Genomic DNA, 14,768 nt, shown 5'->3' on the forward strand with positions numbered 1-14,768 from the left:
GATGTCCAAGGACTGAATCTAGGATCCAGTCCTGTGGTTAGAAAAGTAATCCATAAAGTAACTAATTGCATTCAACTAGAAATTCACATTGAGCTCAATGTTGCTTTGTGTTTGAAATTGAGTTGCCCATTGCAACAACTGTAACTACCAGGTAACGCGGTGCGAGATGGTGCTCCGCTAATTTTAGTAATTTATCTGAAAACTGCTACATTAGTAAACTGTGCTCACAGGAAAACTTGAGGGAGATTATCCGACTTCCTTTAGATGGTAGTATTTCTGTGTCTCGCGTGTATTGGGACGCACAACTAGATGTTTGATTCCATGGACTCGCGTGCTCCCACAAACTTCCACAGTGGACGTGTCTATTTTTTAATGCACGTCTCCATATCTAAGTAAACCGCCAAAATGACGAACACAAGAGGAAAAAGGCGAGGAACGCGTTACATGTTCTCTAGACCATTTCGCAAACATGGAGTTGTACCTCTGGGGACCTACATGCGCATCTAGATGAAGGGGGACATAGTGGACATCAAGGGTAAGGGAACAATTCAAAAGGGTATGCCGCACAAGTGTTACCATGGCAAGACTGGAAGGATATTCAACGTCACCCAACATGCAGTGGGCATTATTGTAAACAAACACGTCAAGGGCAAAATTCTTGCCAAGAGAATTAACGTGCGCATTGAACATATTAAGCATTCAAAAAGAAGAGATAGGTTTCTGAAGCGTGTCAAAGAGAATGAAAGGAGGAAGACCGAGACCAAGGCGAAAGGCTTGTGGGTTGAAATGAAACGCCAGCCTGAAGCACCAAGAGCAGCGCACTTCGTTAGTACACTGGGCAAGGAACCCGAACTATTGGAGCCAATTCCCTACGAGTTCATGGCGTAAATTTATATTTACGAATAAAAGCAAATATTTTGCAAAATAAGCTGTAACTACTGTACTTAAAAGTCTATTGCCTATTTGCAAAGTATTTAAACTAAATTAATTCATTCTGAGAAAGTATATTTTGTAATATAATGTATAATGTAATTTAAAAAATAAAATATCTGAAAATAAATAGTTTAAAACATGTAAGTAACTCAAAACTGCTGGCTAAGCCCGGGCAAAGGGCGGGCCCTCTGTGGCCCTCAGAGGCCTGAGGAGCCTGGCCTGGGCCATTCCCTTTGTCATTTGTTAGCCAGCCATTGGATCAACGGACCCCCTACAAAATTGTAAGTTCACTCACTGTTGTTATATTTATCATTACTGGGACCAACATCAGAGACCTTGCTTTTACGTTACCCCGGCCAAATTGCACTGTAATTCTACTTAATTCTTGGCCTGTAATGAGCTGTCGAGAGACTAGAAGTATGGCAGCTGCTGGAACCAAAAAACTGACGGGTACCCTCGATGATTTTATTGTTCGGACTCACGCCTTAATAGATGAGGGGATTATTTTAATGGATAGAAGGGTGTCTCAAGATCTGGCATTGGCCAGGAGATCTTCTTTAGGTCTCATAGCTCAAGCCTGTACTCCACATGCAGCCACAAACTCCAATACCTCAGCTATTGTACATAATGAGGGGGCTCATGATGACATTAGCTCGCAAGAAGGTTTGGAGGCAACACCTAATCTTGCTTTGTTAGCAGAGAGTGGTTTTTCACATGAGTCTGAAGATGTTCCTATGGAAAATACTCTTGAAAGGGGCTTGAAAGAGGGAGCGATTCCCAAAAAAAAGTCTAAACCTGTTATACGTAAACGAAAGAAAGCGGTGATCACTCAGAACCCAGATCAGACTACCTCAGACCCGGTGCCCCTAAACTCTAATAATGTTCTGGTTGCTAATACCGTTGACATCAATGGAACTAACCAAATTAATGTGGGTTTACCACTAAGTTTACCAGATGACACAGTTATAGATAGTAGCCTAGAGGAAATTTTGGACCTAGGTGGCGAAGTAGATAATCATGTTAGTAGTGATGAGGATAGGAACAGCTTAAACATGGCAAATAATAACATCTTTCAAATGTTAAAAATCCTGCTTGAACCTATTGAAGCCAGGTTGCGTTGCTTAGAAACTATCTTAAAAAACATCCATAAAGATATAAGCGCTCCTAGTTTCAGCTTGGATAATAAGATACCCCCCGCACAAAAGGCCATGAATAAGCCTGCTATAGTTGATAAAAATACCCCTTCTCTTAAAAAAAACGTGCCCATTAACCCTATTAACACCATTGTCACAGGGGGCACTTCCACAAAAACCCCTGACCCAAATCCAGTATCTAACCCCGTTAAACCCAAGGCTACCCCCCAGGTCAAGTTTAATATACCTACACCCCCGACTCCCAACTTGGATCAGACCCCTAAGGAAAAGAGAGAACCACGGAGAAACATCCACCTACCCCCGGATGCATGCTCCTACGTAGTAATCCTGACAGGGGTCACTGAACTCGGGCCAAATGAAACGGAGTCCTATCAAACCCTAAAAAATAAGGTGTGCCACTGGCTGTCTAAGAACTTCCCATTACCGCCTGGCATGCCTAGTAACATCTTAATGGTGGAAAGAACTCCTTGGGTGGGAGGTAATAGGAAGAAACTACAAGGTGACTGCGTGGTGGTCACCTTTGAGCACCCACAGGTAGTAAATCACATCTGTGCCAGTACACCGCGTCACCAGGCGAGCACGGTTACGGCCAGGTCTCTCTCTTATTTTTATGTCCAAGGGGATCAACCCGACAAAAGATGGAGTTGGTTAAAGGGCTCTTAGGAGTCTAACTATAGACAGAGGTTTAATCCCCCCTGGGAGGCTCAATCACGTGGCTGGGAAGAGGGGGGTGAGGACGGGTGGACCCTGGTTAGGAGAAGAAGAGCTGGACCTTTCCAGGGTGGTTTTTTTGTTGGCCCCCAAAATAAACATCCATATCATGATTGTCACTACGTAAATGGGCAGGGAAATTATTTTAATGTCCCAACATTCAATCATTACGATCACCCGTCCTTTACGGATTGGGTAGATTGACAAGTAAGGGGATACCATGCTACAGAATCATTAACCTCCCCAGATACCATCTTACAGAGTGGTCACCCCCCACAAGATTTAAAATCTGAACCAAGTACTGAGCGAATGTCAATCACAGAGCAGGTCATGGAGGGGGGGGACAGATTTGTCTATTATTGAAGGGAGCAAAGGAGGTAGGCAGGTGATCGCAATGGCTACATGGAACATAGCGGGCCTTAGAAACAAAATCGATGACCCTCATTGGAGAGACCTCATAGGCACTATGGATATTATTGCCATGCAGGAAACGTGGGTGACCGAAAATCTGCTCACATTGGATGGATATACCACCTTCTTCCTCCCAGCTGTCAATTCTTTGAGAGGGCGGGCTAGAGGTGGCATGATTACCCGGATATCCGCAAAAATCTCAGGCACCTACAAAGAAATTCCCACCGGTAGCCCCTACTGCCTTGCAGTTTTAATCACACATAGGAGCTCTAATGCTGTATTACTGGTGAACTTCTATAACTCTTTTGATAGAGAACACTCAGTTGACAATTTGCAGAGGTTAAACTCCTTTTTAATTAAGTTCCAAGAGTCCCTGGAGGTCAATTGTATTGTCATTCTATTGGGAGATTTTAATGTTCACGGCTGTCAGGAAGATTGTCCTCCGAACCTTCTGTTTGGTCCCCCAGAAGAGGAGAACATCCATTTTGAACACACAGATCAGGGCTCCTTTCTAGAATCTTTGTTAGCCGAAAATGGCTTAATGTTGCCACTTGGGGGGGAAGAGGGCATTCCAACTTTTACGGGTCATGGCAGCGGGTCCACTATTGACTACATCTTTTTGAGTAGTAGTTATAGCAGTCACATTATTTGTTATAGTGTTGTAAGGTCCCATTTTAGTGACCACAACCTCGTTGTACTAAAAGTTAAAAATGTATTTAATATCACTGATAATAGCTTGAGTCTGGTAGACAAATGTGATTTACGACCAACTGATCAGGCCCGCCGAATCAAATGGTGCAAAATAATTCCTGAGGATTTCTTTGTCAATTTGTGTATAAATAATCAGGAGGATTTTGAACTCTGTTTAAATGATCAGGCGGGGGACACTGAGGTTCTAGAAGCGTATAAAAGGGTATGTAACAATGTCGTGTCTAACCTGACCCAACAGTGTAAAAGGAAAAACCAGGAAAGGGTAGGCTGGTTTGACAACAAATGTTCTGCTGCTAATCACAAATTAAAATTAGCTCTAAAATCAAATCCAGTAGATAGAAAACTTGTGGCTACCCTTAGGAAAGTATATAAGACCACCGTTGAGGAAAGACGGCGTGAGATCAGAGAGGATGCTTGGGCTGATCTGACCTCAACTGACGTCTTGAAAAGTAGCGCCAAATTCTGGGCCGTGGTCAACCAACCATATTTTGCGGATTCATGCAATAGTGTATTGGACTGTGGCATCCAAGAAGACAAATGGCATTTGCACTTTAAATCTGTGTATGAGCAGGAAGCCACAGGGGCTGAGGACACGACTAGTTTATACAAACTTCCGTATAGCTTAATGGTAGATGAAGAAGAAGTGGGCCTAGCCATTGAAAAAATGACCAGTAATAAAGCTCCTGGGCCGGATGGGGTTCCAGCTGATCTTTTTAAAGTGGATATTTTATTCTGGTCCAAAATTTTAGCTAGAGTTTTCAACAGCATTTTTAAGACAGGTATCCCAGAATCATGGTCCCAATCGGTAATTGTCCCTATTTTTAAAAAAGGAGATAGGGGGGAACCGGGAAATTACCGCCCAATATCCCTGATAGACTCTGCGGTTAAGGTCTTAGGGAGAGTGGTCCTCAATAAACTTACTGAATGGTTAGGGGAGACTAATACCCTTTCCCCACTTCAGTATGGTTTTAGAAAGGGAAGGAGCACCATCGATCAGAGTTTAAACCTACAACTGCTGATCGGAAAATACACTAAAGCAAAGCCTGGATCCCTATTTATCGCTTTTATGGATCTGTCCTCGGCCTTTGACCGAGTGAACAGGTCCAAGTTGTGGGGCCAGCTCCTTAGCATAGGTATTGATCCAAACATCGTGTACTTCCTAGCAGACCTTCATAAGGACCTTACCGCCACTGTTCGTTATGACAGAAAAGGGAATTGTACAGGTAAAATTCTTATTACCAACGGTGTCAGGCAGGGTTGCATTCTTGCTCCCCTACTGTTCACTTTATACATTAACAAATTGGGTGGAACATTGGGCACAGCCTGCAAAGACATACCTAGAGCAGGGAAATACACATTGCCCGCATTACTGTACGCAGACGATGCGGCTCTTTTAGCTAGAACTGCTGTGGGTTTGCAAAGTCTGTTGAATTCCTTTTATAATTTTATGATAAATCTGGACCTTAACATCAATTTTAATAAATCTCATGTAATGGTGGTAGGACCCTATGTCAAGGTCAAAAAACATGCCATGTCTCTTCACTGTAACGGCCACAAATTATCTAGAGTCTCCAGATTCCCTTACCTGGGTGTAATGTTTGATGACCGCTCTACTTGGCTTCCCCAAATGTTGGAGAAGAAAAAGGTTTTGGCTCGCTCTATATCCGCAGTCCTTGGTTTCTCACGCAAAATTGGGGTGAAGCCCATAGAGGCTGTTCTGAAAGTGTATGCCGCTAAATGTTTAGCTATCGCCATGTATGGCGCAGACCTATGGGGTTTCATGCATGCTAAATCTCTTCAAGTGATCGAAGACAACTTTTTGAAATCCATTCTTTCCGTACCAAAATCCACAGCAAGCTTTATTGTACATCAGGAATGCGGGGTGGATTTTTTGGAGGACCGAGTTGCTATGGCACCCCTCCTGAAATGGATATCTGTGTGGCTCAACCCAGAGCTTGATGTTAATCATGAAATCCTGAAGGACTGTCTTAAATTGGACCATTGGAACAAGATTCCCTGGCTAAAATATGTTGAACAATCTTGTGTTAAGCTGGGTAGGCCTGAGTTGTTCCACAATCCTTCTGCCCTTGTAAAGGCTGATCTGAAGTGGGCAAAGAACACTTTTTTGCTACATAGTGGAATGGACAGAGAAAACAAGGAGTTGAGAAAACCTTCTGTTAGGTCGCATCAACTGATTGTTTCCTCAGATCACGAACCGGAACTTTACCTGAAAGTTGTCAACAAACCAAGTCACAGGTACCTCCTCACCAAGTTCCGCTTGAATAAAGTTCATCTGCTAATTTGTGGCCGCCCTGGCTGGACCAGGGACTCGGAACTGAGCATATGCAATTGTGACGGTTATTCAATTATGGACACTGCCCATTTCCTGTTTTTTTGTACCCATTTTAAAACCATTAGGGAAAAATTTATTATCCCCCTGCTCAAGGGGAAAGGGTTTTGGCAGGTTAAACCAGCGGTATTATATCTTCAGATGTTAACTGATATTTGGGTTATCTATAATGTGGCCAAATTTTTATCTATTGCAATGAGACTTGGCAAAAAGATCAATTGGGCGTAGAATATGTACCAACCATTTTGTGTATTGCAAAACTGATCTTGGTTTTTGTTTATTCCGTAATGTTTTTACTATTGTTGCATTATTAACTGTAACTTTTATTTTAATGACGTACTGTGATTTCTGGACCATTTTTTATATATGTCTGTACTTTTATGGTTTTGAAAATTCGAACCGAATAAAGTATTTCTTGAATGTAGTAACTCAGTATCAAGCAAATAAATATAACAATTAATATATTTAAAAATTGTCATTTACAAAACCTTAGAAATTCACTGAAAAAACCATAGGTTTCAGACATTTTATAGTTAGGAATTAGCATTTAAAAAACCTTAGAAATTCACTGAAAAAAAAATAGGTTTTAGGGGTGTTATAGTTAGCTGGACATTTCACGCGTACAAAACCATTGAAATTCCTCTGTTCTAGTTAGTTGTACTAACTATAACTCACGCGCCCGCAATCCACTGCTGATGTCACATATTACATCATTCATGACATGATCAGTGACATCACTGATGACATCACCGATGACATCTCAAATGACATCACTGATGACATCATTCACGTGACAGTCTGATACACCTCATCATATCAATCAATCAAGGAATTTGTAGAGCACGCTACTCACTCGAGCGGGTCTCAAGTTTGGCTGGGGTTCCAGCGTAGAGAGCTTTCCCGTAGTCCAGCCGGCTGGTGAAGAGGGCTTGGGTGACCGCCTTTCTGGTTTCGGTGGGGATCCACCGGAAGATCTTTCGGAGCATGCGGAGGGTGTTGAAGCATGAGGATGAGACTGCGTTGACTTGCTTGGTCATCGTGAGGGAGGAGTCAAGGATGAAACCCAGGTTGCGTGCGTGGTCCGTGGGCTTGGGGACGGAACCCAGGGCAGGAGGCCACCAAGAGTCGTCCCAGGCGGAGGGGGTTGGCCCGAGGATCAGGACCTCAGTCTTGTCTGCATTCAGTTTCAGATGGCTGAGCTTCATCCATTCCGCGACGTCTTTTATTCCTTCCTGGAGGCTGGTTTTGGCTGTGGCGGGGTCTTTGGTGAGGGAGAGGATCAGCTGGGTGTCGTCAGCTTAGGAGATGATTTTGAGGTTGTGGTTGCGAGCGATAGCTGCGAGGGGGCTCATGTAGACATTGAAGAGGGTGGGGCTGAGCGAGGAACCTTTGGGTACGCTGCAGATTATCTTGTTGGCCGCGGCGCGGAAGGGCGGGAGACGGACTCTCTGGGTTCAGTCGGAGAGGAAGGAGGTGATCCATTCCAGGGCCTTTCCTTGGATCCCGGCGTGGTGGAGGAGGTTTGTTAGGGTGCAGTGGCAGACTGTATCGAATGCAGCCGATAGGTCGAGGAGGATGAGGGCGGCGGTTTCCCTGTTGTCGAGCAGGGTCCTGATGTCGTCGGTGGCTGCGATGAGGGCAGTCTCAGTGCTGTGGTTTGCTCGGAAATCGGTCCGTAGTGGGCTTCTTCAGGAGGGCGCTGATCTCTGCGCGCTTCCAGCTCTCCGGAAAGGTAGCGAATGTGAAAGAGTTGTTGATGATGTTCCGGAGTTGGGGTGCGATGATGGAGTCGGCTTTGTTGAATATGTGGTGGGGGCAGGGGTCGGCTGGGGAGTCAGAGTGGATGGTGTTCATCACGTGGGTGGTGTCTTCAGTGCTGACGGGGGTCCAGGCGCAGAGGGTGGTGGTGAGGGGCGTTGGTGCGGTGGTGGGGTGCGTGGGCAGAGCGTCAAAGCGGTCGTGTATATCGACGATCTTGCGGTGGAAGAACATGGCGAGTGAGTTGCAGAGGTCTTGCGAAGGCGTGATGTCGTTGCTGCTGGTGCTGAGTTTGGAGAGCTCTTTAACAATGCTGAAGAGTTCCTTGTTGTTGTGGGTGTTGTCCAATTGTTCTCTGAACGATGTCCTTTTGGTAGCGCGGATCAGCTGGTGATGTTTTCGGGTGGCGTTCTTGAGGGCAGTCGGGTTATCTGCCATCTGTTCGTGGCGTCAGGCTTTCTCGAGGGTGTGGCAGGATTTCTTTGAGTCTTTGAGGTCGTCGGTGAACCATGGGGCTTTCCTGCTGCCAGGTATGCTTCGAGGGTTCTTCAGTGGTGCCAGGTCGTCGGCGCAGTTGGTGATCCACTGTGCGAGGTTGCGGGCTGCGTCTTTGGTGTCCGTGGTGAAGGTAGGGGCGTTTTGGCTGAGGGAAGTGGTAAGCTGGTCGGTGGTAATCTTGCTCCAGCATCTTCGGGGGGCCTGTTGCGCGTGGTGGTGAGTCGTGGTCCTTCTGTAGTTGAAATGGACGCAGCTGTGATCGGTCCAATGTAGTCCGGTAGAGTGGCTGTAGGTGACGAGGTTGCTGGAGGAGAAGACGGGGTCAAGCTTGTGGCCGGCGTAGTGGGTGGGGGTGTCTACCAGTTGCTTGAGTCCGAGGTTGGCGAGGTTGTCTAGCAGGGTGGTGGAGTTGCTGTCATTGTTGTTCTCCAGGTGGAAGTTCAGGTCCCCTAGGAGGATGTAGTCTGAGGAGGCGAGGGCATGCGGGCTGATGAAGTCTGCAATGGCTTCCTGAATTGTGTGCGTGGCCCCGGGGGTCTTTAGATAAGGGTACCTTGGAGGGTGGTCTTGGGGTCGGTGTGTATCTGGAAGTGAAGATGTTTGGCGGGCGGGAGGGTGTCCTCGGCGTTGGTCGTGATGCGGATGGTGTTCCTGTAGACTATGGCGATGCCCCCTCCGGTTTGGTTGATGCGGTCCCTCCGGGTGATCTTGTAGCCCTCCGGGATGGCTATGGCGATGTCGGGGGCTGAGGAGGCATTAATCCAGGTGTCCGTGAGGAAGGCGACGTCCGGCGCTGTTGTGTCGAGGAGGTCCCAGAGTTCGACGGCGTGCTAGTGGACGGAGCGGGTGTTGAGCAGGATGCACTTGAGGTGGTTGTTGTTGGCGACTGGTCTGGGGGGCGCGGTGCAGGTTCGGAGGCAGGTGAATTTGCAGGCTTGGCAGGTGAAGGGTCCGTGGGTGCGTTTCGGGGTGGCTTGATGACAGGCGGGAACTGTCAGACCTCTGAGGCGGAAGCCGGAGGTGTAATCTGTTCGTTTTTAAAAATTGTGTGAAACTGTGCTTAACTGTATTTTTAAATCACTGCACCTACCCTGAGCTATTTGCAGATATTCCCGCCAAGCAGGCACCCTCAAACAGCGGATCCTAGCGCTGTTGAAAGGGAAAACATCCCACGGACGCCATCGCTGCTAACGCGAGGCCACGCCCACCCGCTAGGCCACGTCCACCTCCAAGCCTATGTAAGCGCTGATTGATAGCGCGACACAGGGAACTGTCAGACCTCTGAGGCGGAAGCCGGAGGTGTAATCTGTTCGTTTTTAAAAATTGTGTGAAACTGTGCTTAACTGTATTTTTAAATCACTGCACCTACCCTGAGCTATTTGCAGATATTCCCGCCAAGCAGGCACCCTCAAACAGCGGATCCTAGCGCTGTTGAAAGGGAAAACATCCCACGGACGCCATCGCTGCTAACGCGAGGCCACGCCCACCCGCTAGGCCACGCCTACCTCCAAGCCTATGTAAGCGCTGATTGATAGCGCGACACAGGGAACTGTCAGACCTCTGAGGCGGAAGCCGGAGGTGTAATCTGTTCGTTTTTAAAAATTGTGTGAAACTGTGCTTAACTGTATTTTTAAATCACTGCACCTACCCTGAGCTATTTGCAGATATTCGCGCCAAGCAGGCACCCTCAAACAGCGGATCCTAGCGCTGTTGAAAGGGAAAACATCCCACGGACGCCATCGCTGCTAACGCGAGGCCACGCCCACCCACTAGGCCACGCCCACCTCCAAGCCTATGTAAGCGCTGAGTGATAGCGCGACACAGGGAACTGTCAGACCTCTGAGGCGGAAGCCGGAGGTGTAATCTGTTCGTTTTTAAAAATTGTGTGAAACTGTGCTTAACTATGTTTTTAAATCACTGCACCTACCCTGAGCTATTTGCAGATATTCCCGCCAAGCAGGCATCCTCAAACAGCGGAGCCTAGCGCTGTTGAAAGGGAAAACATCCCACGGATGCCATCGCTGCTAACGCGAGGCCACGCCCACCCGTTAGGCCACGCCCTCCCCCTCTTTCCATAAATGTGTTTCCCACGCAAGCGCAGCGGACGAGCGCAGCGGGAGCGCCTAAGGCAAGCCCGTCTGCGCCCGTCCGCGGCCGGACGGGGCACGGGGCCACGGACTCTGTCACCTTCAAGTCCCAAGAGATACGGTATGATAGACAGGAATTGTTGGATCTCTGCCCTATTACTGCCCTCCCCTGTAAACACTCTATGGAGGCTATATCGTTACACAGCTGCACAATATGTCCCTTCACTCCTGATAAATGCCTCACTACATCTAACACGGAAGGGCTGCTAAAAGCGGCATTACTGAATTGCAGATCCCTTAGGAAACATTGTACTCAAATCTATCATTTCCTTGAGGATGAGGAACTCAATATCTTGTTTCTTACTGAGACCTGGTTAGATGAGCATTCTGACCCTGTCATAATAGAGGCCATGCCACCTGGATATTCCCTCTCCAGACTCGATAGGAAGGATGGTAGAGGTGGGGGTATCGCTATAGCAACTAAGGCACCTTTAGAATGCTCCCTATCTCCTCTCTCGATAGATCATAGTGAAGCAGGTTCCTTCACTATCTTAATAGGGCCGAAACACTCCCTTTCGGGTATCCTTTTATATTGACCCCCAGGAAGGCTTCACGACTTTACATCTAGCCTTATGGAGGCTACAACTCACCTACCACTGAGAAAAACCAGATTGCTAGTGCTGGGAGACATGAATGTCCACTTTGACAATCCCCTTGATAATGAGGCCTCGGACATAAAGTCTGATTTGCTCTCCTTACAGCTAGAGCTTAAAAACCAGGACCCAACTCACCTACTAGGACATTTGCTGGACCCCATTTTTGGGAACTGGACTGGAGTACTCCCTCTGGCCCCACTACCGATACCCTGGTCTGACCATTTCGTAATTCCGATGCAAATACAGATTGCTGCTACCAAACTCAGCTCTGATACTGCTCAACGCTATCAATGTAGAAAATGGAAAAATTTCTCCCTTGACACCTTCATTAAGCTACTTGACAATGCTGGACCTCCAGGAGGATCTGACTGTGAGACAGCCTATAATCAGCTACAAAAATGCATTATAACAGCCTTAGATAGCACTGCCCCGACTCGCACGCTGACAAACACCAAGAGGGCCAGTAAAGCTAATCCGTGGTTTACTCAAGAACTACGTCTAGCCAAATCCGCATGTAAAAAACTTGAGCGGACATGGCGTATCAATTTCTGCCCAAAAATTAAAACCCTTTATAAAAAAGCTCAAAAAGATTATAACAAAATGGTCCGAGCCTCCAAAGCATCCCACTATAACATTCGCATTATGGAAGCAGAGAGTTCCTCGAAAGAGCTCTTTAAGATCTTTAAAAGAAATCTCTGTAATTACCTCAAACAATACTTCCCATAATGATTCGGTGGATACTTGCAACAAGATCGCTAAGTATTTTGCTGGCAAGATCATTGACATTTATGCTAACTTCTCGGGCAACATAAAACCAGGACATGACTTTGTTGAGAGGGAAGATGCCGCTCCCACAGATTTATGCCTGCGTAATTTTACGGTCCCTCCTCCGGAAACCTTTGTAAAAACCTGCCAAAGCATTAAATCTGGCTCCCCTCGGGATCCTGCTCCTCCCAAAATAGTAGCTGCTAGTCTGGCTGTTTTAGAGCCCCACCTTAGATACGTGCTACAAATCTCCTTTTCTACAGCCTGTCTGCCAGAAGACTGGAAAAAAGCAATCGCACTCCCTATAAAGAAAAAGCCCAATGTGAGTCAGGACACCTTAGAGAATTTAAGACCTATATCTCTGCTACCTTACCTAGCTAAAGTCGCAGAGAAAATAGCCAATACTCAACTCATGGCCCACCTCGAATCTCAAAATGCATTACATAGCTCTCAGTCTGGTTTTATATCGGGCTACTCAACAGAGACAGCGCTCCTGAGAGCGACCAAAACTCTACGGGAAGGAGCAGATGAGGGTAAGACCATGGCACTCATTATGCTGGACCTCAGTGCCGCGTTTGACACTGTAGCACATTCCATCTTGCTACAGTGTCTAAACAAAGCTGGGGTCACCGGGAGAGCATTGGGTTGGCTGAAAGCTTTCCTAACCAACCGGAGCTTTCAGGTTCAGAGAGGCAACTTTCTCTCGGACAGCATAGCTTTAGAACAGGGGGTACCTCAGGGCTCTGCCCGGAGTCCTACCCTGTTCAACCTTTATATGGCCCCGCTGGCAGGGGTGGTCCAATCGTACGGCGTAGAGCTAGTCTCTTACGCCGGCGATACCAAACTACTGATCTCCCTGCCCAAGCCCCCTCCTTAGTATAGACAACAATTGGTCCTTGACATAATTCTTACCATTGAAAAAGATCATAACATTTTATCAATTTAATTCACTCCATAACAAGACTGAATCTCTAGTCTTAATTACACCGATGATACTAGCCCACATCAACAAAAAATCACACATTAGGTGCCAATAAGCCAATGAAACCAAGCCCCCTCCTTGGCAGCTGAAAATTTTAAAACGTGTATGAGCGATCTTGCAACTTGGATGACCCAACATTGCCTCAAACTTAACGGCTCTAAAACTGAGGTGTTAATAATTGGAGGCAAGGATACTAGCTGAACCAAGGAGTGGTGGCCATCATGTCTGGGGTCTTTACCCACTCCTGGCAGAGAAGCTAAGAACCTAGGTGTCTGGGTGGATACCAAACTTTCTTTTGACAGCCATGTAAATAAAATTGTAGGGAAGTGCTTTGGGGTCATGAAAACTCTCAACCGTACCCTGGACCTCCTCCCCTTGGAGGCCAGGCGTACCAGGACTCAGGCCCTAGTAACCTCTCGTATGGACTATGGCAATGTGCTTCTTCTTGGTACTTCGGAAAAGAACGTCAGGAGACTGCAGGTGCTACAAAACTCAGCAGCACGGCTAGTATTGAGACTACCCAGAAGAGTTGCTTCTAAACCCACCTTGGCAACCCTCCACTGGCTGCCTATTAGGAAGAGAATTCTTTTTAAAGCACTCCTCTTATGCTACAGAATTATCTCTCATAAAGCACCGTCCTACTTGTCTGACCTAGCTGTTCCATACGAGTCTAACAGAGCACTTCGCTCGATGGGAAAGGGCCTCCTCATGATCCCCCGTATAAAAAAAATCCAGAATGGGAGGTCGGTCTTTCCGATCTCTGGCAGCAATCAAATGGAACTCCCTCCCCACCAATATTAGGCTAGCGAATAATGAAGCCACATTCAGAAAATTACTAAAAACGTACCTATTTGCCCTTTAGGTTCTTTCCCCTCCTTTGCTCTCTGACCCTTTCCACAGCGCGGGGATACGCCGGGAGGCGTCACCAGGCGCTTTATAAACCCCTTTATTATTATTATTATTATTATTATTATTATTATTATTATTCGGCCGGTGTTAAGTGCGTGGAGGGTGGCGGTGTATCTCAGGCGGGGCTTCTGGTTCATGTGGGGGCCAGGGGTTCTGGTGCTGGGCGCGGTCCAGGCGCAGACGGGCTTGTCTTTGGCGCGCCTTTGGCGCGCCAGCAGTGCGCCCGCTGCGCGTGCTCCATAAGAAGGGCAGTGGGAGGGAAGGGCAGTGGGAGGGAGGAGCAGCTGGGAGGCGGGAGCGGGGCGGCGAATGGGCTAGCAGGGGGGTGGGGCCGCAGGGACAGCAGCGGCAGAAGAGTGTGAGGGAGGAGAGCGGGAGGGGGATACAGAAGGAAAAAAACGGGGGGCAGGGGTACCCAGAAGGGCAACAACAGTGGAGGAACTGAGGCACAAATACAGAAGAAAGAGGCACAATATTACGTAAAATACAGCAGAAAGAGACGCACAATGCAGTACAAGAGTACCGGTGGCACGAGGGCAGGAAGCGGCAGAAGCAGGCAGCGGGGCGGCACAGGCAGTTTCACAGGAGGACCGTGAGGAGGCAGAGGGGGGGGCGACCTACCTGTACTCAGGGTCAAGGGTCGCTCATACAGTAGCATAACCTTTCAACACTCATTATAAAATATGGAGTACCATGTTTGAAACCATTGACACACCAATACAAGTTCCTAAAAACCCACTCAGTGATTCCTACATCTTCACACACATCTAAACACTTACCTACACATTCACTCATATATGCTGACAAAGATCAATAGAACAATTTTAAATATACTTGTACACT

General features: G+C 47.2%; 1 pseudogene; it reads left to right on the plus strand.

Moving 5' to 3' along the window:
- The first annotated feature begins 323 nt into the window (after positions 1-323).
- LOC147707103 (large ribosomal subunit protein eL21 pseudogene) lies at positions 324-928 on the plus strand (annotated as a pseudogene).
- Positions 929-14,768: the final 13,840 nt, after the last annotated feature.

This window comes from Lissotriton vulgaris, chromosome 6, assembly GCF_964263255.1.
Source record: "Lissotriton vulgaris chromosome 6, aLisVul1.2, whole genome shotgun sequence".
Taxonomy (NCBI): Eukaryota; Metazoa; Chordata; class Amphibia; order Caudata; family Salamandridae; genus Lissotriton; species Lissotriton vulgaris.